At 46.6% G+C, this 26,718-nt stretch overlaps 1 protein-coding gene across 1 annotated transcript in view; it reads left to right on the forward strand.

Moving 5' to 3' along the window:
* The window catches only part of plxnb2b (plexin b2b), a 137,483-nt gene that overhangs the window by 24,754 nt on the left and 86,011 nt on the right, over window positions 1-26,718 (forward strand). Inside the window, exon 2 of the mRNA XM_085778699.1 lies at window positions 1,669-1,855. The gene's annotated coding sequence lies outside the window, so the exon portion shown is untranslated. The remainder of the gene's footprint in view (window positions 1-1,668; window positions 1,856-26,718) is intronic.

Genomic DNA, 26,718 nt, shown 5'->3' on the forward strand with positions numbered 1-26,718 from the left:
TTCAACCCCAGCTTCTGCCATTGTGTACACTACTCGTCTGAGCTTTTCCCCCTCTTTCATTCCAGACCTCCCTCCAGTCTGTCACCCAGCATCCCCCTTTCCACGCCCGTTCCCAGGCTAGGGGGCTTACTTTGAAGGCTAATGGATGTGGCCAGTTGCAGATGCTCAGCAGCAGCAGGGCACTATCATAGGAGTTATCTAAGGGCCTGAGTGGCCTGTGATGAATGGCTGGGAGCTGTGTGTCTTCACCGATCAATAAGCCACTAGCACCCAGATGAGCTAGATGCCCCCTCGCTCTCCTCTCCCCCTTCCCCACACATATATCTCCCTCTCATAATCTCCTCAGTATGTTTGTGAACTTCTCCCTCCAATTCATGGCCCGAATTGCACCATTGATCTTTTATCCTTGGCTTGTTTTAAATAAAAGGCCAGTATCTCCTCTTCACCCAAGCATGCACGGTCTCTGACAGCAGTTATTGCTACACTGGCGGCAAAGAGCACAAACATTACTTTAGCCTGATCGAAGGCCCCCGTGATCGAAGGTCCGTAATCGGAGAGGGGAAAAGCGCCGTATGAAGCTGCTGCACCCACCCGGGAGTGCCGCCGCGGTTTCCATCGCAAAGGCCGCTGATGCAAGCCGAGGTCCCGTGTGGATAATACACACACACTTGTAATGCAGACAAACACACATGCATAGAGCAAACACTCCTGCTGTCAGGGCTCACTGAGCACAACTTGTCCCAGAGCACCTCAAGCAGCCCCACCCAATCTGAAAGGAAATTACATCTTGTCAGTTTACCCTCATCTTTGTCTCACTGTTGTGCACACATGTATGTGAGATCTCTCCAGACCACCAAAGCATGTAAATGTGTATTTCCTTTGCGGAACAACAGGTGTGTCATAGCCAGCGTATGTGTTGGTTTTTGATATGATTTTTTTTCCTTCCTTTTTTTTCTTTTTCGCTTTGCACACTTGCGCTTCGTCCGCAAGGGATTTGTGATGAAAAGAGCCGACTGGAAATCTCTCTCCCTCTCTTTCTTTCTTCCCCAGGGACTCAGTAGTCTGTATCCTTCTCTTCTCTTCTCTTCTCTTCTCTTCTCTTCTCTTCTCTTCTCTTCTCTTCTCTTCTCTTCTCTTCTCTCCTCTCCTCTCCTCTCCTCTCCTCTCCTCTCCTCTCCTCTCCTCTCCTCTCCTCTCCTCTCCTCTCCTCTCCTCTCCTCTCCTCTCCTCTCCTCTCCTCTCCTCCTCCCTCTCGCTCTGATCTTCCCTCTGATCTGCCGTTGTCTCTGTCACAAAGAGCAGATTCTCAGCCTAGTAATTGCATGTCTGCTGGCCACCACACCTGTTGCTGTCAGTGCGGCGGCGTGGGAGAGAGGAAGGAGCTGTGCCCTTTGGCCTCTACAGCTCTAACCTCCGCCCCACAACCTTTTGCTGTGGGGTTGAGCCCACAGGGGGAGGTGGGAGTGCGATGCGCCGAGTGTGTACGTGTGGTACGTGTGTATGTGCGGTGCGCTCTCACAGTTGATTGTGTTTATCTGTAACCTTCAGCGTCACCTCTAGCATGTGTGTCCGTGCAAATACGTATGTGTGTCTTCTCAAACCTGGCCAGTGCTGATGGTTTACTCTCTCCCCCACTAATCCTCTCCTCTCCTTTCTCCCCTTATCCAGAGCCTGGGCCCTTAATGAAGCTGGGGGTCAGCGGCAGTGTGCGGCTAATTGGCCAAGTTTGCCCGGGGCTCTGGCTGCCTGTGATTGAAGTGTCCAGTGAGGACCCACTGTGCAGCCGCCGCTGCACCCTGCTCTGTTCCACTCCAACAGCCAAGACGCTCGCTGCTCCCTTGTCTGCCTTCCCCTAGTGAGTAGCACCCGAGGTCATTCTATTTTCACTTACACTCCCAATACTTTGTCCAGTTTTCTCTCTTGTATTATTTTCACGCAACAAAGAGTCTGCAGGCTCAGACTTTTATCTGAATCACCTGTCCTGCATGTCGCACTGTTTTTTCTCCCTATAAACATTTATCTTTTCTGCCTCATTTTTCTAAGCTCCTATGTGCTTCTTCTTTGTTTTCTTTTTTTATTATTGCCAGACCTTCATTCCCACACTCGGCCCCAGCATTTTCTCGCTTTCCTTGGCTTGTGCCACCCTCACTCTTTCACTTGCCACAGTGGGATTCGGGCAATTACCACAGTCCCCCATTGGCCAGAGGCCAGTGAAAAAAAACACACAACTTCCAGCTTATTTCTCTGACGATGGGTCCAGCAGTCCCATCCCTGGCCAAGTTGTAAGGCACTGTTTTGACTTAACAGGAGGGGTTGGAGGCAATGGCAGAGGGTATTGGGGGTTTCTCTAATTAGTCGAGCCTCCAGCTCCTACTCGTTAAGGCAGTGCTGGCTCCCATTGTTTGGCTGTCAGTACAAGAGTGGAGGTAGTGTGGTGATAGTGAGCTCTAGGGAAAGGGCTGAGTACTCAGGGTGTGTAGAGCAGAGAGGGGAGTGAGGGAGCGGCCGTGCTACCCAGCAGATAGTTGACTGCCTCACCTGGGAGATGCTCTGGCAAGGTTCAGCCTCCAAGTGCCATAGTACACCAACAGAGACACTTTTTGTTATTGTGCTCATAGAAGTGGAACATTTCTGGCTAGTAAATGGTCAACACTGTGTATTTGTGTGTCAGGAAACAATGGTCCAATTATAAGACAAGACTTAGCCTACAAACTGGGATAAGTTATATTCTGTTAGAACTTTATTTGCACACCAGTAAGTTTCTGTGCTTGTTTATTAAGGCCCGCAAGTCATTAAATTTGCTCTGATGCTCATTAAACGAAGATCCCCAGCAATTAAATGCTCCTATCATAGTTTTATATAGACAGCTGTAAAACCTTCCTCTGTTCATACTTCACTGAGGAATGGGAAACTTGAGTCACCATGATGCACTGAGCTGATGAGATGAAAGAAAAGGTGAGGAACATTGACATGCAGTCGCACATAAATGTGCCATATGTGAGATCACCCACCGTTCACTGCTTCCTCCCTAACTGTTTCAGCTGTGTACTTTAAAACCCAAAGCTGCCACAAAGCCTCAGGACTTGCTGGTTTCTTAGTGTGCTACACTCGTCCATCTGTGCAGGGCTTAGCTTGACAGACAACTCCTTTTCTCACTCATCTTCTCCATAATCAGCTGTTTGCTTAGGTCATAACTCTCGTGCTCCACTTTCCATCGCATTTCCTCCAGGCCTGCATGCCCGCCAGCCTGCCCGCTGGTGTTAAAGATAAACAAAATATGGCTCATTTGAAATGTAGGCTACCCCAGGTGGTTGTTCTGCTTGTGCTGAATTAATAGCACATGGGCAGAGAGATGCCATTGCCCAGAGTACTTAAGCTACACTTGTGACCCAAAAAACATGGCACATTAAAAATTCAATTCATTCAACACTTTTGGAGTTTTGTTCAGTGTTTTTATCCCTTTTGTTGTTCCCACGCTTCGTCTCCCATCCCAGAAGCTGGTGTAAATGTCATGGTAATGACATGCTTTTTGGTATCCATGTGGATTAGGAGGTGCCAATCATTTCTCCCATGAGCCTTTGCCTTGGCACAACCCAGGAGCGAAGAGGTACTTTGGGATGAATGAATTATGATGCACATGAGCAAACAAGTTTGAAAAAAAAAAAAATCTTGTTTTCTTGTTTTTTGCCTTCCTTTTTCATGATGGGAAGATGGGGCCTATATTTTTCTTTTCCCTTGTGCGGCACTGACCTTTTTATCTTCTGCATTAATTCAAGAGAAGTTTGAACGTTAATCAATGCAGTCACCTATATAGTATTATTGTTATACTGAGATCCGCCTCTTTAGAAGTACTCCTTTTGAAGGATATAGCAGTTACAGGTAAACAGGACCGTTTTAATGGATAGTAATAAGTTTGGCACATAATATTTCAAAGAGGAGTCTCACCGAAAATATTGTTTTTAAAAAAGGCTCCACGTTTGTTTAGAATATTGCTGATGGCGATACCCTAACTGGCACTTTTGAAGTTGGTTCAGGTTAATCAAGTGAGGAGAAAGCTGTCCGACATCAAAAGTCCTTTCTACGATATTCAGAATGACTCAGAATTTAACTATGCATCCCCAGAGATGAGAGTGAATAATTCATTTGTCACACTAAATCAAAGTGATCGTCCTAACTTTAATGCCTGGGATCTATGGAAACTCTGAAATTGTCACAATGGATTGTCAAATGACAATGTCATGTAGGCCAGAAGCTCTGCTGTCGTCAGGTCACAGTGGAAAAACTGCTCGATCCTGCTGTGTTTTTTTGTTTATTTGTTTTCTCCTGGACCACATAGACATTTTGCCAGTTTTCTCTGCAGTGATAAATGTATAATTCAATTCCAGGCTTTAAAAATGCATCATAACCAAAGCAAAGTACTATTGCGGTGCCGGCATAATCTTAACACCTTCAGAATGTGTAAAGGTGGTTAAGAATGCTGCGAGCCCCCTCCAGACATACCTGCCAGATGCTAAACTATCACCGCAGGCAACACAGACATGATCCCCTCAACAGTAGCCCACGTTCGGTTTTCTCATCGAACACTGCAAATGCCATGTCCTTGTGGTACGAAAATAATATAAAACACCTTGTTCCTGACTCATCAGCCCTTTCCCACCTCCTCCGAGCTCCCCCAACTCCAACACTGTGCTGCAGTCCTCCATTTTTCCATCGCCCCCTGCGAATATCCAAGCTGTCGAGGCTGACTGGGCTGAACGTTTCCTTGCCAGGGCACAGTTGGAACAGATCCGGCCTCCGGGCCACATATACAGCTCCACTCCAGCCCCTGCAAACAAGGCCTGCCCCGCGCAACTGTCATCTAAATGCTAAGCGCTTTGGATCTCCACTGTAGATTCCTTTTGTACATACTTAATCGTGTTTTTGAGACTGTCTGTCCTATTGGAACGTAATAGCTTTACATGATTTACAGCATGCTGAGCTTGATGAGCTGCTGTTTGAATTTGCACTGAATCATCATTAGAGAAAGAGCCTTTGTTAATCCACAAGGTGTACAGTTCCAGAAATCTGTATAGAGGATGCAAATGCTTTTTGTTTGGTTCCACTATTTGAGGATTATGTGCTTTACTGTACTCAAAGGCATACTTTTTTTTGAAGCAACAAAGTTTTGTAACGGTTTACAAAACCGTCGAGTGAGTTAATCGCCTATCTGCACCCTCAATGACTTAGAAATGTGGTCGTCAACCTTTTATGAGAACCTAAGCTAAACAGTCAGGCCCCCTGTAAGGGGAGGTGCACTGAGAGACAGATTCCAGAAGAGCCTCTCAAATAGTTTCATGTCAAATTCACAGACATACAAATCTCCACAATGATCTGCCAAGTTTCTGCAGAATTCACTGGAGCAGGAATAGCAGAATTTCACGCCCCCGCCCCGAGTCTCTGCTCCCCCCCACCCCCCTCCGCCGTCGCTGGACGGCGCTTGGCAGCAGAAGGTGATGGCAAACAGCTGCGAAAGTCAGTGTGTGTGTGTGCATGGTTGAATACACACACTAGATAAAGAACTGTGTTTTTATGGTGTTTTGTCTCGTTGTTTTAAAAAAAAAAAATTGCAGGCATCTTTTACACAGCAGCAGACAAGTCTGTTATACTAATATAGAGCTCACAGTGGACTGAATGAAATATGAATGTGGATGCAAGATGCAAAATGTTGAAGTAGTTAAAAAGCTCCAGATCTGATGTTTCAGAACTGATTCTGCAGTTTCCTTGGCAGATAAACAAGCGGGAGCAAATGGGAAAAGAGAAGATGATAATGGACTTCCTTCACAGCTTAATTCCTTCCTGTGTGTACAAAAGGGAAGTGAAGCCAGTCCCCTTCTGGAATTATTTTATACTTTTACCCAGTTTTGTTGCCCCAGCAGTGTTGTGTTTGCCTGCTGACTAGCACAGGCACATATTTTCGGAGGCATGCAGCGGATACTTCCACCTCAATATTTAGAACGTGTGCATTCATAGATGGAATAAAGACACAGGCTTTTTTTATATCTGTGAAGTATACAATCACTGAGTCTTCTGAATAATAAAATCGTAGATACCAGCTAAGGCGCTGAACCTCCCCATTAAAGCTCTCCAGCCAAGATAGCAGCAGATAAGCCGGTGTCCAGAAACTGTCAAAACAAGAGCGGCATGTGATTTCTAAGACATTTGAATTTACGAGCTTCACTGCAATATAAATTTCATTTGAAATGTGTCAATTTCATGTTTTTCTATACATAAATAAAGACGTTCTTGCCGTAAACTGATGCAGTAAAGACACAGTTTGCTGCCTTCACCAAAATTCAGGGTACAACAATGCAGGAAATGAAGTGTTTGATGCTCAAAATTTCCCGGGGGAGGATGCCCACAATCCCCCCCCCTTAATGTATCCTTGCCAAAGTTGAAACGAAACCCACGCTGATGCTGACTAGTATGTTGTCAGGAAAGAAAACCATGAGAGAATGATTCAGCAGGTCCTCTGGATGCTTCTCTGCAGCTGCCAGAGATGTGACTGCTCAGAGTCACTGAAGTCTCTTTTATTTGGGTGTGCTGAGCAATATAAATAATGAAATGGAGCCAGTAATTGGTGGTTCTTGGTAATTAGGACCAAGCTGTCAGCTAGGGAAGTTGCCTCACTCTGATGCCGCCGCTGCAAGGGCAGTAATTACTATTATCCATGGGGGTTGTTGACACAACAATAATCCCGTTCTCAACCAGGATAGTGGGGCTTATGTTTACTGTGCCCACTTTTAAGAGGTTCAGCTACAGTTATGCCAAAGACAAAAAATCTTTAAGTATTTGCGTTAAAGTCCAGGTCCAAGTCAAGTAGCTAAAACCAAATCAGGTAAATAAAGGAGGGAGACCTCCTCGTTTTACAGTAATGGCCTTGAACGTCCTGCGCGCCGCTCGTGTGAAGAGCTCGTCCATATTTTCATTAGTAAAACAGTTTGACTCTTTCCCTGCAGGCGGTGTGACGCCCAGCCATAAACAGCATTATCAACCATCTCAGCAGGTTTTCTAATACCCCTGTAATCCTGTCATTTCATTCATGGATACCGCCGGGGTTATTCTGGGCCTGGAGCATATCTGCCCGCCTGTCTCTGCTCCTCTGTGTGAGAGATTGGATTCCCCAACTCCCCTTCTGCTCAGTCTTACCACGCACACACACACACACACACACACAACACGCCAGCACACATGTCCATGCCCGAATGTTCGTTCATCTCTTGTCAGATCCCTATAGTGTAAATGGGCCGGTCAGGCCCGATGATATATAGGGTAGCGGACAATGGCGTCGTATAGCCGGTGTAGGGGATGATTCCTAGTTGCGGATAATAACTTATCCTCACAGTCTGTTCATCTGGCTCAAGACTTACAAGCACAGCATTTGCCCCATGAGATGGAGAAAGCGAAAGGGCCTCAAAAGTAAAGAGTACCCAGGTGACATCTCCTCCTCCTGCTATCATGCAAAGTAATGAACCTCCCTGTGTCTCGCATGGCTTCATGCAAGATAGCGTGGAGTGTGATTATTGGGTGGGTGGAAAGGGGGCAGCTCGGGGGATGTGAGGCTGAGCAAAGCGAAGACAAGTTGCTGTTTTCACCAATACAGCAGCACACAACACGCAAATTGCATCGTCTCTGAATTAAACATGTGGCACCTTGTTGCTCGAGGCGTGATGGACATTCAAACATATTGCCAGGCAGAGAAAATGGCTTTTTAAGTAGACTATTTATGGTGAAGATATTGTATTCATTTGATTATAATAAAACATCCATTACACTCTGAGTGAACGGCATGGGGAGGTGAGGCCGACAGAGTGCAGCTCAATGTAATAACAACTGCGCGTCTGCTCTAAATGAGCCAAGGAAAAGAGCGGGTTCCTGTAGATATTAGTTTCCTTTGTAGGGGTGCTCAGATCTGGTGATATGCTTCGTGAGGAGTAATAAAGAAATATATCTGTTTTTATTGTGCCTTGGCGACAGAGTTATGTTTAGAGCTAGTATAAAGAGCTGGAACATGGCGTAAAATGATATTATGGCCCATTAGGTGGGGGCCCGAGCTAAGCATCGCAAGCGGTAACCGAGGACCGGGGGTAATGGGGCCGCGGCGTATTGTCTGTGATCTGCTCTTTCACTTCTCACTGATTGAATCGTCTACATCACTGGCACTCCATCTCCTGGGGAACCGGAGGAGACGAGGTGATTTTGGCTGAAGACATCACTCTGTCAAACCTGGGAGATAAGAGAATGGGGTGGGGGATTGGAAGAAGAAAGGGGGGTGTGGGGGTCTGTAATGTAAAGGAAAGGTGACGTTCAGGAATTATAGTTAGATTGCTGTGCAGAACAAACAGATCCCAAGGCGCATAGGCATTTCTGTTTGGAATAGAAATCATGTTGTTATTTTATAGCTGCTGCACATAGGGGGCTCTTACAACAAAAACAACAATAAACTGCAGTTTACTTGAGTTGGATTGCTAACTGCGAGCAGACGAAAATGTGAAAATGTGAATATGTGACTGCTCTCCAGCCGGCCTCTCCTGGCCCTGCTTTAATGCTGCAGTTCAGCCTGAACCAGCACTCTCAAGGTTCTTCAGCTCCCGACCTTGTATCCGTCTGTCTCGCTGCTCTGGATCTCTGCAGAGCCGGCCCCTCTGCTGCCGGGGCTTTCCCCCTGTGGATATCTGTTGGAGGGGTTAGGATCACATTAAGGTGCTGCTCCTTCTGGCAGAACCTTTGCCGTGCTCTTCCCTCAGGACCCACTCCTGCTCGGCATACTGTAAGGAGAGGGAAAGGTCTGCAAGAGGGGAGAAGCAGAGAGAGAAGTAAATTAGCATACCCTGCTTCTCAGGAGTCTCCTGCCTGTCGATCGACTACAGCGAGCAAAAACCTCCCGCCTGTAAACTCAGCTTCACCCCTTTACCCTCACCAAGCTACACCTTTCCAGTTGTGTGTTGAATAGGTCGGGCATTGTGTTGAGCGGCGTAGTTTATCTGCGGTACGGCGCAGCCAGCATGGGGTCTCTGGGAAGTAATCTGAACCAAGCAGGCGAAGAATTCCAGGCATCCTGAATGGAACCAGATGTGTGTTTTCGTGTTCGCTCGGTCTCACGGCGCGCACTCCCTGTGAGTTTGAGTCTTATGTGCGAGTTAAAGACTTACATGAGCATGCTTCTTGGAGAACACTAACTCATATATATAGAAGCATGCAGGGGCAGACTGGCTTTCATAACACAACAACTAGATGATATGATAAGAAACAGGATCAGTCAGATATGGCCACTGCAAACTTGTTTGTGTTTGTATATCAAGTGACCTCGGCCCCTCCCCCTCACAGATTACCCGTCGGATTGTGTTGCTTGCACATATGAGGTTGTTTTGACCCTTAGATGGTGAACACACACACACACCCTCAGCATTTTTGAGACAGTATTCCAGATCTTGTCTTGCATACTCGTGCATTTTTTAATTTGCTCTAAGGGTACAAAATGTGAGTAACACAAAGTCCTATAACAACATCCAAACAGTAGTTTGGTTGCTTGTGTTGGAAGCTTATATTATATTTATTTATATTTTGTGAGCTTGAACAGTGTAGAGGAAAAGTACCGGCTACGCCAAAACCAATAGTGGCTCCGCAGTGTATTATGATTCACTGAAGAGATTACACAAGCAAGGAACGGATACCTGATGAAAATATTTTTTATAGCCAGAGAAAAAAGCTATAATTAGAGGTCGGTGCACAATTGTTTCTCTTACTTTCTCCCCTCAATCTACTGAGTGGAAAAATTGGTCCACATTTTAAAAGCCATAGAAAATGGTAAAGTGGAGCATTTACATGAATTGAGGTGTCAAAGCAGTGACCTGATGGACCTTTTTCATGATAGACGTTTAGTTACAACAGGAAAAAGCTGTAAATGTAGACGTCAGTAATGCTATTAATCATACCTGTGCTGTTCCTGCAATAATATGCCAATATGATCAGACTGTTGCTTAGGAAAGTAAGGTTTACGTGTCTGACTACCCTGTGACAATTTGTTCTGTGCGATATTGTGTTTGATCTTCTCGTGGCCCGGTGCCAGTTACAAATTTGAAACTCTGTAAAAAATGTAAGTGTTAACATCACCATCTGGTTTCTGGCATTACACCCACATTGCGTAAGTGTTGACCCCGCGGCCGTGGCTAAAGCACTTAGATGGTTCCGCCAACCGCACAAAGGCTTTTCAAATCTATTCCACGTCCACAGACTTGTTTCTCCCTCTTCTTGGCTCTTGCTATACCATCAAAGGAAGTGGTGTTCATTGGCCGGGGCTCTTTCCTGGCAGGAATGTGTGACTAAGTGTGTGCGTGCTTGTTGCCTGAGCATGTGGGCCGGTATCAGCCTATCACCACAGGAAATGACCAGCCGTTTGCTTTGAAGTCCCAGCAGAGTTTTTCATTATTCCTACTATCTCCGGAGACACAAGGCGACAGACCCGCCCCCCCTCTTACATTGCTGATGGTCTGCGCTCACCCTCCGCTGCTCCCCACTCAGAGCTGTGCCACCAAACGCCTGTTAGAATGCAGAACAAGGGTCTATTAGCATAGAGTATGGGAGCGCTGGCCGCCACAGGGCACAAACCCCACCACTACCCCCACACATCCACACGGCAACACTTGCCTGAAAAGGCTGAGAGGGCACGTGTAATTGCATTTTCTTCTCCCTGTGCAGAAACTCAAATGCAAGACACGGGGAAATTCTAAGATTCCCCAACCCATGGCTCATCCCTCCACTTCCTCTTTCTCAGTTATTCCCACTTGCCTCACCGCTCACCTCCACCCCCCTTCAAGCCCTCCTCTCTCTTTCGCTCCTAGCATGTCGAAATGTGTGGCGTGCGATGAAATTAATTGGATCGCAGGGTAGAAGTGTTCAGCCCCCTGTGGCGTGCTGCTGTGTGAGGTAAGATTGGCACACGCTTGCCAGAACTTGCTGGAAGACCAAGAGTTGCTGCGTTGCCGTTCTGTGCCAATCTGGAGCTCCACTACCTACACACAGCCGCACACGGAATCAAGTCTTTTCACAGACACTATACTATACACTCTCCCACATGCGCACACACATACTCACACACAAACAAAAGCTGCCTCCTCTCCAGTGGTTCATACAATATATATATGTACAACTTTGAGAGCAGGCAGGCAGATGTGCTGTTTATCTGCCAGTAGGGCGCATGCCAAGACAACATGCCTGGGTTGGGTGTGGTTGAAATCTGGGTTAGGAAATCCCTTGTTGGGGTTATTACATGCAGTAATGCTAATGAAGCTTTTGCTCTAGTAATGGCATTACCAAATGGAAACGCTAACCCACATGTTCTAATCGAGCATTATAATTTACAACGACAGAATCCTAATGACTAAATATCTAGTCTACAAGCACCAGGACAATCTGGATCGTGTGTATGTTAATTCAGGCTTTTATGAGATACAAAAGCAGAGACTCAAGGCTACAAGCTGTTTGTGTGAAGTCGCTTGTAAAACGAAAAGAAAACCATGTTTAACTCTCTCCTAGAGGTGCTTCTGTTTTGCTGAAAGCCAGTGCCAGTGCTTATACCGCGGCTTAATGAATATAAACCTGGTGTACAAACCTCCCATTTTCATTTAGCAAATTTATTCCAAACTTCTCAATGCATGAGCGTTTTCTGTTGTATAAACACGAGCGGCCTCGCAAGAATGGAAATAGCAAAGTTTCAGGCGCTCCGGTGGCCAAGGGGGGTTTAAAGCGCTGACCATGAACTGCATCATCCGCAGTTCAGGTCCAGCTGGGGGATCTATTTTATGTAGCAAGATTTTTTTTTTCCACCGTCTCTCATCTGCCCCTCATTCTTTGACTTCTCTCAGCTGTCAATCACGTCACGAAGGCAGGAAAAATGCAGAGCCTCGTCACCGCGATAAGTACGAATCTTATTGAGATGAGCGAATACCTGATTGGATAAACAAGACCGAAAATATGAGCAGACACTCAGTGCCAGCTTTCATTATCCAACAGTCTGGTTAATCAATGTTATGGACACATTTTAGTCGGAACTCAAAAAGCATCAAGGTTCGATACCCAGCTCTGCCCCCCGCGTCCAGCTTTTCCATTTTAATGTGCGTGCGGTGCCTGTCTCATGTCGTTAAAAATGCTTTTCTCAGTTAAGAGGTTGCTGTTTGCCCTCCCTAACCCACCCCTCCCCATCCTCACTCTCTGATCAGTGCTGTGTGGCTGTGGCTTTTTGACTTCTCTGTTTGGCCTTCTCCCTCCGTCCTGCCGGCTGGCTTTGTCTGATTTATGACAGTCTGGAGCTAATGGTACAGAACCAGGATTTGTGTCTGTGGTGTTGTGACTGGACCGGTGCCGGCTCATTGGCCTCCTCTCTCCCCTCTCTGTCTCTCTCTCTCTCTCTCTGGATGAGGTGAGCAACAGAGTGAGATGGCCGGTGAGCAACTCGGCTGTTGATCAGCATCCCCGTGCTCCGACTCATTCGTCTTCATCACCCCCCCACACACACACGCACTCCCTCCTCTCTTTTTTTCCCTGCTAGAGGTTCCAGGCTGCCGACTGGCGGGGGAGCCGACTCACCTTCAGACAAGGCCAACAGACCTTGCCTCACCTTTTCATCCCCTTTCATCCCTCATTCTTCACCCGGCCCTCTCTCCTCCTCCTCACACATACACATTTTCCTCCTTGCGCTCTGTCCCTCTGTGTCGCAACTAAAGACCGGGGCCAGGCTGCAAGGCAGGCAGGGGGCCTTATATGTGGGACCGTGTTAATTGGCACGGGAGTCTGGAGACGAAAGCCACGTTATCTGCCGCCACAGCCCCCCCCCCCCCTCCTCCTCCACCAAACCCCCCCATCTCTCTCCTTCTTCCTCTCTCCCTCTCTCCATGTCTCTGGAGGCTGCTTCCATCATACCGCTTGCGTCGCCAGGTTTGTGAAGGATGTCGCTGCCAGCTGTCTTTTTCATGGACGGCTGCCAACCTTTCCCCATATCTTCCGTCCGTTGTCATTTCCTCATTTATTCCCATCTCGCAGTTTTTTCCCACCTCCCGCCGTTTATCTGTTAATGAACTCTGTGTCTCGAGCCCGTTTCTGTTTTCCAGCCTTGTCTCGGTGTGTGGAGTTTTTTTTTTTTTTTAGGCGAGGACGGGGTGTTATGAAGCCTTCGCTGGCACACTGGCGCAGTGGTACCAAGGTCGGGCAGGGCGGAGAGCGCCCAGGTCGGCAGACAGTCTGTGTCCATCGCACCATGCCAGCTCTGCAATCTGTGAGCAGTGTGTTAAGCGCAGAACAGACACTCCATTTCCCTCTCGGCCTGCCGGCGTTTGCCTTCTTCAGTGGCCCGATAAAGGTCAGAAGAGCACGGGCAGACAAAGAGAGCTTTATATCCCATCTGAACAATGAGAATCAAAATCGATCGGCAGCTTCTGCTCGACCTTCCTCTCTCTTTCCAACCGAGCCGAGCAGCATATTTTCTGCGTGGAAGCGGCGGTCCTGCCAGGCCGCCTCCAACTCTGATTGAGTTCTTTGCACTGTGGGTGAATTGCAGCACATTCCATTTGTGAGTTTTAGATAAAAGGTGATGTTGAAAGACGCAGAGCCGCTTCTCGTATAGACGCGCAGTCATGTAACGGAAAGGCTAATGGAGCCCACCACACACACCACGCGTCCTGTTCAGACGGCAGCGGGGACGGAGAGGGGGGTTTCTATTTACCCAAAGACATGAATTTGACTGTCTGCTGTCTGTTTGACTGTGTGAAAGTGAATCCACTCGTGCCTGTGTCTGTGTTCTAGTTGCTCAGTAGCCATGCCTCCCCCGGTGCACGAGTTGCTGCTAAGCCCTCCTGCACTCTCTCTGACCCCGGCCTCCTATGAGGTGTCACAGCGAGCCAAGTGTAAAAGAGATGTGTGCCAAAGACATGCAATCCCTCCTGTCATGATGAAAGTGAAACAATCTCTCTCGCGTATGCATGCACACATACACACACGCACAAGTTAGTCATTTCTTTTGGTCACACTTTAGAACTTTAGCTCCAGAGAGCTATTGCTTTATAAATGAAGTTCACTTGGCCTTTAATTATATCAATTAATCTGAACTGGCAGTGCTTTATGAAGAACACACAGGGCAAGGCTAATTGAGCCTTTAAACCAGTTACATCGAAGGACTTGTCACTAATAACTGCTCTACAAATCTGACGAGGGCTTCCCTGCTCTTTCTCCAAAACTCTCCCTATTGATCTTTGTTGTTTTCTGTTGTTTATCGGGCCTGCATTTCTGTCCCGTGCCTCTGTTTGCCCTTCCACACACCAAGAAACCCTCCCAGCTGTATTGCACCCGTGGCGATGTCGTCTTTTGAGAGTTGCAGTTTCGAATATCCTCTCATTGATGAACTACTTTGATACCCTTGTTAGAGCGAGCTGATTTTTACCGTCGGGGGAATTAAGGGCGCTTTTGTGCGCCGTGGCTCCTCTGTGGCATGCAGAGCTGTGATAGCGCCTTCTCTCTGAGAAATAGAGGAGCAGGGACGGAGAGGGGTAGGAGGGAGGGAGCAGCTCTCTGATCTTCTGCCTCTTCTCAGAACCATCTGTCTGGTGCTGGCCCAGCATTCTGTGCTGCTTAGTATTAGCACTTACAAATATATACATTTCTCACATCTTAGCTTTTGAGAGCAGTCGTACCCCTCGCTGAGTTATGCTCGTCTGGGAAGATGGGGAAGCGAGAGCAGATTGGAGTCGGGCAGGGCTGTGGGAGCGATGCCTGCCATTGCTTCATTGACAGGAGGGGAAGCGAGAAGGAATGGGAGGGAGGGAGGCAGAGAGAGAGGGAGGGGGAGAGCACACGATTGGATGGATAATGGAATCAAGGCTGTGGATTGGCCGTGTGATCAGGGTTTGTAATATATCCCACAGTGGCTAATGGAATATGTTTGCTTCCAGCAGCTTGATATCACAGCAAGCAACATTAACTCTGAATACTGCCTAGTATATGTGCACATCTATCATTCTTATTCCTATATTTTCCTTAAGCATGTGTCAGCAACAGGTTTTTTTTTTTTTTTACAGAGCAGCATTGTGAAATCACTTACGCGTGTGACAACAACACGGCCTTTGATGGCCACATTGAACCTGCAGAAGTGTGCATTTGAGTTTTTATTCATTCCGTGTCTGCCAGATCATTGGTGCCGTGGAAGATGGTTGCAGCTCTGTTAGTCAAAGATAGACGCTTAAGAAGTTTCGGGGGCACAAGCAAAGTGATATTCACAAATGCTAATAAGCTACATCTAGTGTTGCACTCTTCCTGACAGTTGTCAGTGTTAGGTAAGCTTCTGAGTCGTACAGCAGGATGATTGGTGTTAAGTCTGTCTGCTCTTCTCTCTCTCTCTTTTTTTTTTTTTTTGGAGATATCTTGTGGTGAGCAGCTTTTATCCAAGGCTTCCATTTCTCTTTAGAAGCTGGTGACTGACTCTCCCGCCCCTCCTCCTCCTCGGTTCCTCGCTGCTGTGAAATGGAATTGCTTTCTCGTTCGTTAAAGATTTTCTTGTCGCTGCCTCGTACTACTCCAGGAGTGAGATCACTCGAAAATGGCTGCAAGTTCTCAAACACCACTGGAGAATTATGGCGTGGCAGCAGTGGTGTGGGGGGCCGTCGGGGAGGTAACATAAATAAAGAAAATTGCTTCTTCTTTTTTTTCTTTTTTTAAAAATATTTTTCTGAATTAAATCTGTTTTGGGGACTTTTTTTTGACAACACACAAATTAATTCTGGCAAGTTGTCGCTTTACATTAAAGCATGAAGTGGCCTGCTGGTGTAAGGGAAAGCAATCCCTCTTCTGGTTGCCATGGAAGCAGGTACGTTGTAGCATCGGGCACCAGGCGAGCTGGTTCTGCCAAAAACCCACAGCCCACCTAATATTCTATAGGCTTTTCTTGGGGTGAATGGTTTCCTTTTCAGACCTATCCAGTCCTCTCTGTGAGAATATTTAGCCCATTTTCCAATCACACTGGTATTTATAAACCACTGCTCCCGTGTGTGGTTTTACTCCAATCCCTCCATGTGATCGCTCCCTCTCACTTTAAGAATCAAACAGCGGAGGATAATCTGGATGTGCTCAGAGTAATCCCACTCTTTTTAAATTATGTTTCTCCAAACAGTTGTTTGCGGTGAATAAGCCGTATGAACTTTCTCACACAGCTCCTCTGGTCCGTCCCTTCCTTTTTCTCCTCCACTTGCTCTTTCCTCTTTCACTCAGACTCTCATCACCAGCTCCATCTGCCCCAGAACGGCACAACTGTTCCTCGCGTCTCACACCCATGCCCCGGTACCCACAGTGTTGGCGTACCAGTGCAGCGTTGCTTTGGTGGTGGTGGGGAGGGGGGGGATGCTGCGCCAATCTTAATCACATTGGGTGAGCACACCTGTGAAAACAGATGTCCACCGGGGCCGGCATGCTGTTCCTCTTTAGGGTGGAGAGTCTGTGTATGGCTCCGTGCCACCCCTCTTCTTCCCTCCCTCCCCCTACTTTGCACTGAGTTAGTCCTGTCCCCAGCAGGCAGACCTGGCTGCCGACACCCAGACAGGAAGAGCCTCAGGCAGGGGTGGGGGGGCAGGAAGCACCGGCCCCTGTGCTTTACCCCCTGCTCTGTTTATTTTAATATTATTCCTGCCTCCAGATGATAATGAGAAAGTGTGATCAAAGACGCTGAGCCTCTCCACCTTCCAGCAGAACACAACAGACGTGTCGATATTATGAAATACAAAATGATTTCCACAGGGATTTGAAGCTGCGATGACCCTAAAACAATATTTCACCCTCCTCATAAGAGAATTTGATAAACACCAGGTGTTGACCTTTCAAAATAAACCTCACAGATTATGAATGGATCTCACTCATAAGAATGGGCTTACACTGATATTTGCCATATAGAACGGCAGCAGTACAGGCATGCTAATGCCTCCGTACGATTAAGTGCTTTATGATGGCATTGCTCAGCAGTGTTGTGTTTTGTATAATTACAACCTTATCTGATAGCAGGCATCTTATATAGCGGGGAGCCACATAGCCGTACTTTAGCCCCGGACCCGTCTGGAATAATGCACGCCATTAAAGTGGTTCGTCAGATAACTACTGGTGTTAATGAGTTAACCAGACAGAAAGATCTGTATTAGTGCATTTAGAAAAGGCAATAAAGGCTTCACCAGCCTTAGTAGAAAAGGATTATGTGTTTTCTATCCAGCTGTGCTTTCCCATTTACCGGGCCAAAACCTCATTCATTCCATGCTGCCAAATCCTCCCGGCGGCTCAGTTTCATAGAGGTGCTTCTCCTAAGTGCCCCACCTACATCGACACGGTACCTGGCACAATCTCTCCTACTTCTGCCCACCTGTGCTGCACACAAGCCGATGTTTTGAAGGGTTGGTTCAATCATTGTCAGTTTTCATATTTCCGTCTGGTAAGCTTTTTTCTTCACTTTCAGCAAAGGGCATAGGCTCCTGTAGCCATTTATATCTCTATAGGAGGAGCAGTGATTGTGTTACCTGTGCTGGTTAGTGATTCTAATCTGGTCTGGAGAGGATATGTCTGTGACCTGTCGGCCCCCGGCGTGCTAATAATTACACTCCCAATTATCGACTAGTCCTCCCTTTAATTAAAGTGCAGTTTAACAAAACACTATGTATTCTGGAGACCGAAGTTTTTTACTGTCTTTGAGTTTCATCTCTGTTTTGCTGGCAGCAATTAATTCTTGAGTTCAGTCAACTCATGCAATAAAGAAAAAAACTAAAGATAAACGCGACCAAGGCTGTGCACACCCATTTAAAAGGCTCTCTACCTTTGTATAGTCGAGATGGATGTGTGTCATGCCGTCTAATTTACACTCATGAGACATTAAAGTGTCTGCAACTGTCTCTATTGATAGTTCAATAACAACTCATGAATACGTTTTTTGTCTCTGTGTAATCATTTTTAATGTTTCTATCTGTTGGAGGCCCAAGAGAGAACAATAACGTGATTTCCCAGTTCTACATGTATTGTTAATCCTGTCCAAAATGAAAACTCTTATTTATATAAGATATCCCATCCACCAGCATCTAGCCCCAGTGGAGACAAATCCAGCTGTACGATTTGATGCAGCTGTATTTAAATGAGGATTTATATTTACGTTATAATTTGAGTGAACCAGCCGTTTAACAGTTTTGCATTGAAACCCACGACACACCCATTCAGTGTCCTGCCCTGACAGGGCCCACACCCTCCCCTCCTCCTCCCTATTCGAGCCTCCGTCCGCTGCACCATCCTCTCGTCCGTCCACCATTGATCCAGGCTCTTATCTCCACTCTGATCCCTGTGTTATTTCGGGAGCATAGGGATTGCTTAATGATCTATTGACCCAACTTATCGACCTGTACAGTCAACCACAATGGACCATCTACTAAAGAGGGGCCTGCAGGGCACGCGCTCCTCCCTCGTGTACTCCCACTCATCTCGTGCCCTCCCACCCTCCTCTGCCTCCAGTCTCCACGCTCTCTGCTTCCCTGTGTAACCCCCACAGAGATTTGGTCTTAATGTGCTTTAAGCGTCTGGCTTGTAAAGTTGTCTGTGTATTTTTGCTATTTAAGAGTGCCGTTTCCAAGTCGGCCGCTGATGACATGGCTCAGCTAAATCCTCTCCCTGTGTTTTCATTTAACTTCATGTCAGCGTGCGTATGAGTCGCTGACAATAATTTGTTTAGCTACTCATGTCTGGTCTGTTTGAAGCTAGACTTCCTCATTTGAACTGCGAATTCTCTGCTCCCTCCGCTGCCTTACTCCATGATTGGATCAAAGAGATGGGCGCAGATTGAACTGAATGGAGCTGTGCAATACGCGCTTTTATCCAGCTTTCATTTACATGTGTGTGACATTAGCTTCAGTAAACTTAAAGGGAATGGAGATCGCTTCCTGACAGGTTTAGGGGGGGGGAGGGGGGGTCTATTTATAGACAGCCTGTTGTGAATGAGGATGTACACAATCATCTAACAAATGTGAAGAAGCCACTTAAGCACCACCACACGTCTGATTAAATCTTGTTCTGTGTCTTGTTTGCACTATGGCACCTTCAAGTGCAAGTGCAGTTGTTGTGACACGTTGAGCTGACTGTGGGTGAGATCCTCAGGGATTTGCAAGACACCAATAAATGACTCCTCTGTGTTTAATGCTTTTGTTCCTTTTTTCCCGCTGGTTCCTGATTGTTTTTGTCATGCATGCAGCGTAGCTTAAAGATGGCATGGCTGGTCGGTCACCTGCCTGTGACAGACCCTGGACAGACCTCCATTACATTTAGTATGGATTTTCACCGTCCCAAGAGAATCATTTATAATCATTTGTACTAACCTCTCATCTTGTGCCACCATCTGGTAAAAAAATCCCACAACCATCATTTTAGGAAACATTTTAGTCGACTTTTTATTGATGGATGGTGATGCTTAGTGAAAGGTTAGTGACGTTAAACATTTACATTTATCCATCTCTACATTTAACATCTAATCACCTCCCGTTCACTCTTTGTTGTCCAGATTTGGTTTTTGCGGTGCACACATGTGATGTGGTGCATAATTAACAATGAAAGTTGTCCGGTCAAGGGCAATATAAATAGACTGCCAGGGTGCATGAATTATTGATATGCACAATTAATTAATTTTTGTACTAATTTGTGAGCAGAAATGAATCAAACCTCTTGACTCCTGTTACCTGCCTGCGTTCAGACGGCTGAGGCTGCTCTCTCAGGACGAAGCTACTCACAAAAACAACGGTGCTTAAGTCGGGTTGTTTATTCTCTCAGGTGGGAAGTATTTAGTGAACTGACACATGTGTGAATGAATAAGGTAATTAGTGAGAAAAGATCATTTGAACGCATAAAAACAATGAAATTGTCAGATTTCTCGGTTTTGTTTATGACTTTTCTCTTTTGACATGTAATTATAGCCTCGTTGGTTCGGTAGCACGGCTGGTTCATCACAAGAATTAGCCCCTCATGTTTTATTTATATGACCTAAACCTGTTGCTCATCCCATTAACAGTTAAATGAAGGTATTTACAATTTCGCATGCAACCTTTTTAATTATGGCTGAAATTAAACCGTAGGTCATTTCACTGTCATTTGGTAAAACAGATGTTTGGAATATTACAAATGTGTCAATATCCTGCACAAAAATTGGCCGTATAACCCACATTATGTTGTATAAGATGACTGTCATGCACCCCTGACATGAGAGGTACACATGCATCATGTCCTGACATGCAGCCACACTAAATGCAGGTCGTGATTGCGAACGGTGACACGCCATACGTGGCATTATGAAATTAATGTGGCTTGATCGATATCGGACGACTTTCAAGCAGCTCAATTTTACACTTGCTGCAGGGAACAGATGGTACTCACTGATAATGTGTCTGGAGGTGGATCCATGGCGGAGGAGATGCAGAGGGGAGACCAGATCCTCTGGAGCACTGGAGAATGGAGAAAAGAGGTTAAGGCGCTGTGTAATACTTATTCACACAACCTGCATGGATGAATAATTCCCTAATCAGATTTACGTAATGAATAGTTAATTGCACATCAGCTCCGACTGTACACAACACATGACCCCTCCCGAGCTCCAGATTCATTTACACACAAATAGCAGCAGCACAGTTGCCACATAGAATGATATCTGTACTCTTGCGCTGTTATCATCAACATCAGTGCGTTATGTAGCTGCAGGGCATAAATTTGTGTTCACACTGTGTTTGAAGGAAAAACATTCTAGTGGCATTCAAATATTAAAATACACCCACAGGCACACTAATGCCTCGGCAGCAGTGTGTTACATGGTAGTTCTGCTCTCTAGAGCTGAGAGGATATACCTGTTGAAGAATTTCAGGGTGCAGAAACCTGTCTAGTCTATAATTGATAGGCCTTGCCGGTGCATTGATAGAACCGGGTATCTATGTGAAAATAGGCCTCTATCTACACCTCGTAAATCTCTCAGTCATGTCAGGTTGAATCTTCTCAAACTACAGGTCCTGGGGGAACGGGCGAATGAGACAAGCGCTCCGGTGTTGAAAAGCTTGTTATTGGAGCCCATTCCTGTTCTGGGATTCCTTTTGGGCCCCTGTGATTACAGTGCCTCAGCCAGGCCGTATTTGTGTGCATGCCTGTCACAGAGTGTGTGTGTGTGTGTGTGTGTGTGTGTGTGTGTGTGTGTGTGTATTTCTGCCTGTGTGTGAGAATATCTGCTCCACCAAGTTTTGTTCCGTGTGTGTGTGTGCTGCTTGTTACTTGCATGACTCGCTCAGGGCTGAAAGCAGGACTGAGTGAGGGATCAGAATTCTTAAAACCAGTCTGGGCACATCTGGTTGTGATTGGCAGGAGAAAAAAGGGTCCTTGTGTTCTGGGAACTGGCAGCAAAAGCTTGACCCAACCCAGTATAACCCAGCCCAGTACAGTACAGAGCCAGCCAACATGGAAAAAAAAAAAAAAAAACACTAACAGCAGGACTGCCCCCCTTCACCCCTCCCTACTCTGGGCCAATTCTCATAATCCCATAGCAAAGCCCCTGGCAGCATTTCTTCTAAACACTGTTCAGGGCTTTCCCATTCCTTCCATTTCAATATAAAGGAAAAAAAAAAACCCAGTAGGAGCTGCCGTGAGCCAGGTAGACCCAGAGCGCCATTACTTTTGGCAGCAACTCTTGTCTAGGATAATGATGCCCGGGGGGGGTGAGTGAAAGTGCGCCTAAATGTCTGTTTGCTCATCTTGCCACCTTAGTCAACGTAGGAGGAGGGTAAAATCGCTATGGGCGGGGGCGGGGGGTAGCTACATTGAAAGGCATTTCTTGGTGGGTGCTAAAACGGTGTGTTCTTCCATCTGTTTGATTTTCAAGTTAAAGGTTGGGCAGGTCTCGCCTTGCTTAGTGTGTAAAAGGATGGCACACCACAGATTGAGCATGACAGAGAAGACACCCCCCCCCCCCCCCACACACACACACACACACACAAACACACACAACCAAGCGTAACAGAGAACAGTGGCAATTAAAAAGTGATGCCAGCGTTTATAGCCGCTGCCTCGAGCCATTGTTTGCCCTGCCTACTCTCATCGCGCTCATTATTTGGACCGGCGTTTTTTACCTGTGGCACGTCAATGTGGTGCTGGTTTAGGAGATAGCCCGGCTGGCTTCTCCCAGGTGGCTGCGGCTGAAAACAAGCCCTGTCACCTCAGCGAATCCAGCTCTAATTTAAATGGAGTGTGTGCGTTTAGCCTTGTGAACCTGCAGCCCCTCAGCTTGGACACAGAGACGTTAAACCGTACAGCTCCAGCTACAGAGAGGATATCATGGCTGTGTGTTATTGTGCCTTCAGTGCTGCAGAGACTATTTACTGTCCTTATTAAGCAGGCTGTCTGGTGACTGGGCAGCAAACCTGGGTGTGTGGGAATTCTCCATGTACTGTACGTGACACCGTTCTGTTTGGGATGTGTGTCTGTGTCTGTTTGTGTGTGTGTGTGTGTGTGTGTGTGTGTGTGTGTCTGTGTGTGTGTCTGTGTGTGGAGGCAGCCAGGCAGGATGCCTGAGGCGCGGAACTGAGGCCAGCGCACTACTGGTGTTTCCACACATGCCGCAGATCCAGTGACCCTCACCAGCATAATGACTGTGGGGTTAATTCCCCAGGAGTGGCCTGATGCTCAGAGGGAGGAGATGAGAAGAAGTGTGGCGAGGAGGGCGATACAGCGAGGCCACAGCTATACACACTGCTCTGCAGATCCTTTTCTTCCATGTAACACAGAGTGATCTGTTTCTGCCCCATCCTTTCTGATAGGATTTTGCAAGCTGCCAATAATCCACTGGCATTGCAAGGAGCATCTCTCTCTCTCTCCCTCTCCCTCCCTCTTGCTTTCTTTCTGTTTCTCATTCTCATGGATTTCTAAAGCTAAAAATAATTTCACCACAAATAAAAAGCTGAGAGGGGAGGGGGCTTGTTTTTCTTTCTCTTTTTTTCATCCCTAAATCATGGCTGGAATGTTTGAGGGAGGGTTTTGCTGGCACAGAGCAAGAAGTAGAATTACACAGTGACAATCTCCTTCTCCATCTCTGAGGCACTGTAAGACGAGGCAAAGATGCCCATTTCCCCGCCGCATTAAGTGATTTGCAGCCCAGCGTTTGAGGAGGATTCTTCATGGGGAGCACATGAGAAATCATCCATTTGCATGGCATTTTCTTTCTCAAGATGGAGAGAGATGTTAAGTGCTGTTACCATTTTCCTCTAGACACTGTCAGTTAAATTGTTCTCATAAATAATGTTTTCAAATGAAACCACAGTTTGCAGCGTTCATGGAACGTTCCTGAGTAATGCCTCCCAGGCCTGTTTGCTCTGCTTGTATCTTAGTGTATTTACTTTGCATAGCTGTAAATCCTTCCCACTGCATGGCAGTGCAGACCCTGTCCATTAGTATTCAAAGTGCACAGTAATGAGATGGGGGGGAAAGTAGGGGTGCAGTGAGAAAAGTCTCCGTCAAATTTGGACCTTTTGATTTTCAGAAACTCTCTCCAAATCCTAGTTCCTATCTGCTGTGGCTGCAGTTTGTGATTTCTTTTTTCTGTGTGTGTGTATTTGTGTTGATGAGAAGGCTGCCAGTTCGACTGTTATCTGAAGAGGAGAGGCTGCGTGCGCGTGCATGTGCATGTGCAAGCGTGTGTGTATGGAGAGGGATGGCCGTTACATAATGATGAGATATTGAGTGTGTGACCTGTACCACTTTATCTCACCCTGCACAGATTGCATTCCATAATCTAATGAGACAGATATTCTTTAATGGAAATCCTGGACAGGGTCATGATTGCCATGATAAAACTTAAGGTCACACTTCACATTATACAAGGACTGGATCGCATACATGAGTAATAAGCAAAGCCGTTATTGCTGCGGAGAACACACTGTAATCATATGTTGCATCGTATTATTTCTTTGCTTATTAAACAAGCTGAAATTGTCCCGCTGACAGTCGAGCTGCAGTGACAAAAACCCTGTCACTAAGTAATTACCGGGAAATCAGTGCATTATGAATATGTGGAGGACGGAGAGGAGCGGGATCAGTGCAAACAAGTGCAGTATGCAGAAAGTGGTGCACGTGGCCGCTGCAGGAATGTGAGGTGACTTTAATTGGTCCGATAAATGAGGTCAGCACAATTTCTGGGAGTTCGCGCTTGAAATATGGGCGTCAGGTAATACAGACATCACACGGGCGCCAAAAGCAAGCTGTGTATTCACAAGGTGTGTGACACAGACGTGCAAAGCAACCTTATGGTTTCTCGCCAGATTTCAGCGTTTGCGGCTGCAGCGCGAAGATGAAAAAGCCTCAGATGAGTCCTGGACTTTTGGCCTGGGCCTTTGCTGGCTTTGGCATCATGTGAATTGTTCCGCTCCCACAAAAAGACAAAAAAAAAACAGATTAAGTAAATATTTTTTCCATCCAAAATCATTGTGTGCCGGTAATACCAACACAAAAATTCAGTCGACATCAAAAGCGTGTGTGGGAAACCTTCTTTCAATTTAGCTTTTATGTTTAATGCATTGTTTGGGAGAGCAGCTCGGCGACACGGTGCTAAATTTTTGAAGAGGTTTGATGACAACAGAATGAAAGTGTCGCTTGCGAAGAGCAGATGAACATCATGGTGAGTGGAGGTAAACAACATCATAAGTAAAGTAAATGCTGTATCAGCTCGGACCAACATTGAAAGAGAGATGCAGCGGCGACAATGACATGAAAAAAAAAAGAAGTCTTCCCACCAGACGGTGAATCATCTTAATTGACGATCAACAAAAAGCAGTGGGCCTTAATTATGCCTGAATGAAAATAGAGACAAACTGTGTGAGCGATACAGCTGCAGCGAGACAAGAAGAGTGATTGCAGTTGGAGAATTACCATGGAGATTTTTCTTTGCATTCCGTTGGTGCTTTGGCCATTGGAGGGCAGCCTTTTGGTTTCAGTTCAACATGGTTGGCGATGAGAGAGGGGACAGACGGTTTGTTTTTTGGGTTTTTGGTTTCAGTATCTGGAGTCAGGCTGCATCCATCCCCCACTTTGCTCCGTTTCTGTCTGTCTCTGACTATAGCTCCCCTGACTGCTCTCCCGCTTTTGTCCCTGACTCGCATGCCTCTATTTGCTGGAGGGTTTCTGTGCTCCATGCCATGGAGAGACCCCAGCTGCACAGATGTGTTGCCTGGCTTGCAGTTTTTAGCATTTGCCTGGAGCAGCCACCCCTCCAGGACCACCGGCCCTGATGAAGAGCAGCAGAGGCTCCATTTGGCAGCTTCTCATTCGACATGGGGCTTCTGTCCCCAGACGTCTGCTCCCCCCCCCCTCCACCACCTCTCTCATCCTGAGTGCTCCTTTGAAACAAGGGAAGCTGCCAGGAGGGGCGAGAATCCATCATTACTTTGGCCCAGGGCGCTATGTTTAACTTTAGCGCCCAAATGGAAAAACGTGCACAGCACAACAAACGGGTGGCAACGGAGGCGCCCTCTCTTCCCTCCGTCCATTGAAAAACTAGGAGAGGAGCACTCAGCTCACCCTTTCCTTCTGATTATCCATCACCCCGGAGCTTGTTGAAAAATCATTTACTGTACGCGGAGGTGATTGACGACACAAAAACCAAGTCTGCGTTGGCCGCCGTCTCATCAGTCCACCCCTTCAGACATAATGCCCTGCCTCAGAGGACAAACGTACGCACACTCGCACACAAACACACTCCCAACGCAATCTCAAATTGTTTATAGAGATGTGACACTTAAAGTTCAAAAGAGGCTGGGGGGTTGTTGTAGGCAGAAAACATCACAGCTCTCAATGGTGAACACCCCCGGAGAAATGTTTCTCTTGTCACTCTTTGTCTGATTCTCTCTCAGAAATCCTCACCTAACACACAGCGGAGAAGCTGACCTGCTTGGTTCAGTGCAGCAGCATCCATCACAGGGAAAGAAATGAGACCAAAGCCAAAGATAAATGCTGCTATTTTCTTTCTTTCTTTTTTTTTTTTTTTTGAAGTGAAAGCAATACTCGCCACTGTTGTGGACGTACTGTTGAGTAATTTAGTCCAAGGCAAAAAAACTGCAAAAAAACTGCAAAAAAACATGCAGTCTGCTAAAGTGAGAGAACCTCAGTGCGGAGCATGTGGTCTAATCTGACCTTGGGAGTAGGCTTGAGGTTCCTTCAACATTTACTGGTGGGCTTATAAAAAATGTTATGCGGATTAGGTGGAAACTTCTGGAGAATCCTTTCTAATCCACCGTTCCTCATGATCAAAGGGAGCCAGATAGCACTGAGTTGAACTTACTTTTCCTCCCCACTGTTTTTTTCTCCCCCTCCATCATACTGTAGAGAATCTTTTCTACATGCACTTTGCCCCAGCTTTGTCCGATGCCTCCAATGTATTGTTCAGGGAGAGTGGGGGGTGAGATAGGGTGAGAGAAATTGGACTGGGAATATCCTTTGTGTGGTGGGCCCTTTCCCTGCAAGTGTAATTGGCTGGAATGGTGAATTGAAAGAAGTCATGGTCGGTCATGTGTGTGGTTTAGAAATGTGCAGGGTCAATTGACTTCGAGACTTTTTATATCTCTTCTCTCACTGCGATGATGTCTCCTAAATTGCCCAGAACTATTGTTTTCCTCC

This window comes from Trachurus japonicus, chromosome 6 (genome assembly GCF_045865225.1).
Source record: "Trachurus japonicus isolate A0001 chromosome 6, Traja_1.0".
Lineage (NCBI taxonomy): Eukaryota > Metazoa > Chordata > Actinopteri > Carangiformes > Carangidae > Trachurus > Trachurus japonicus.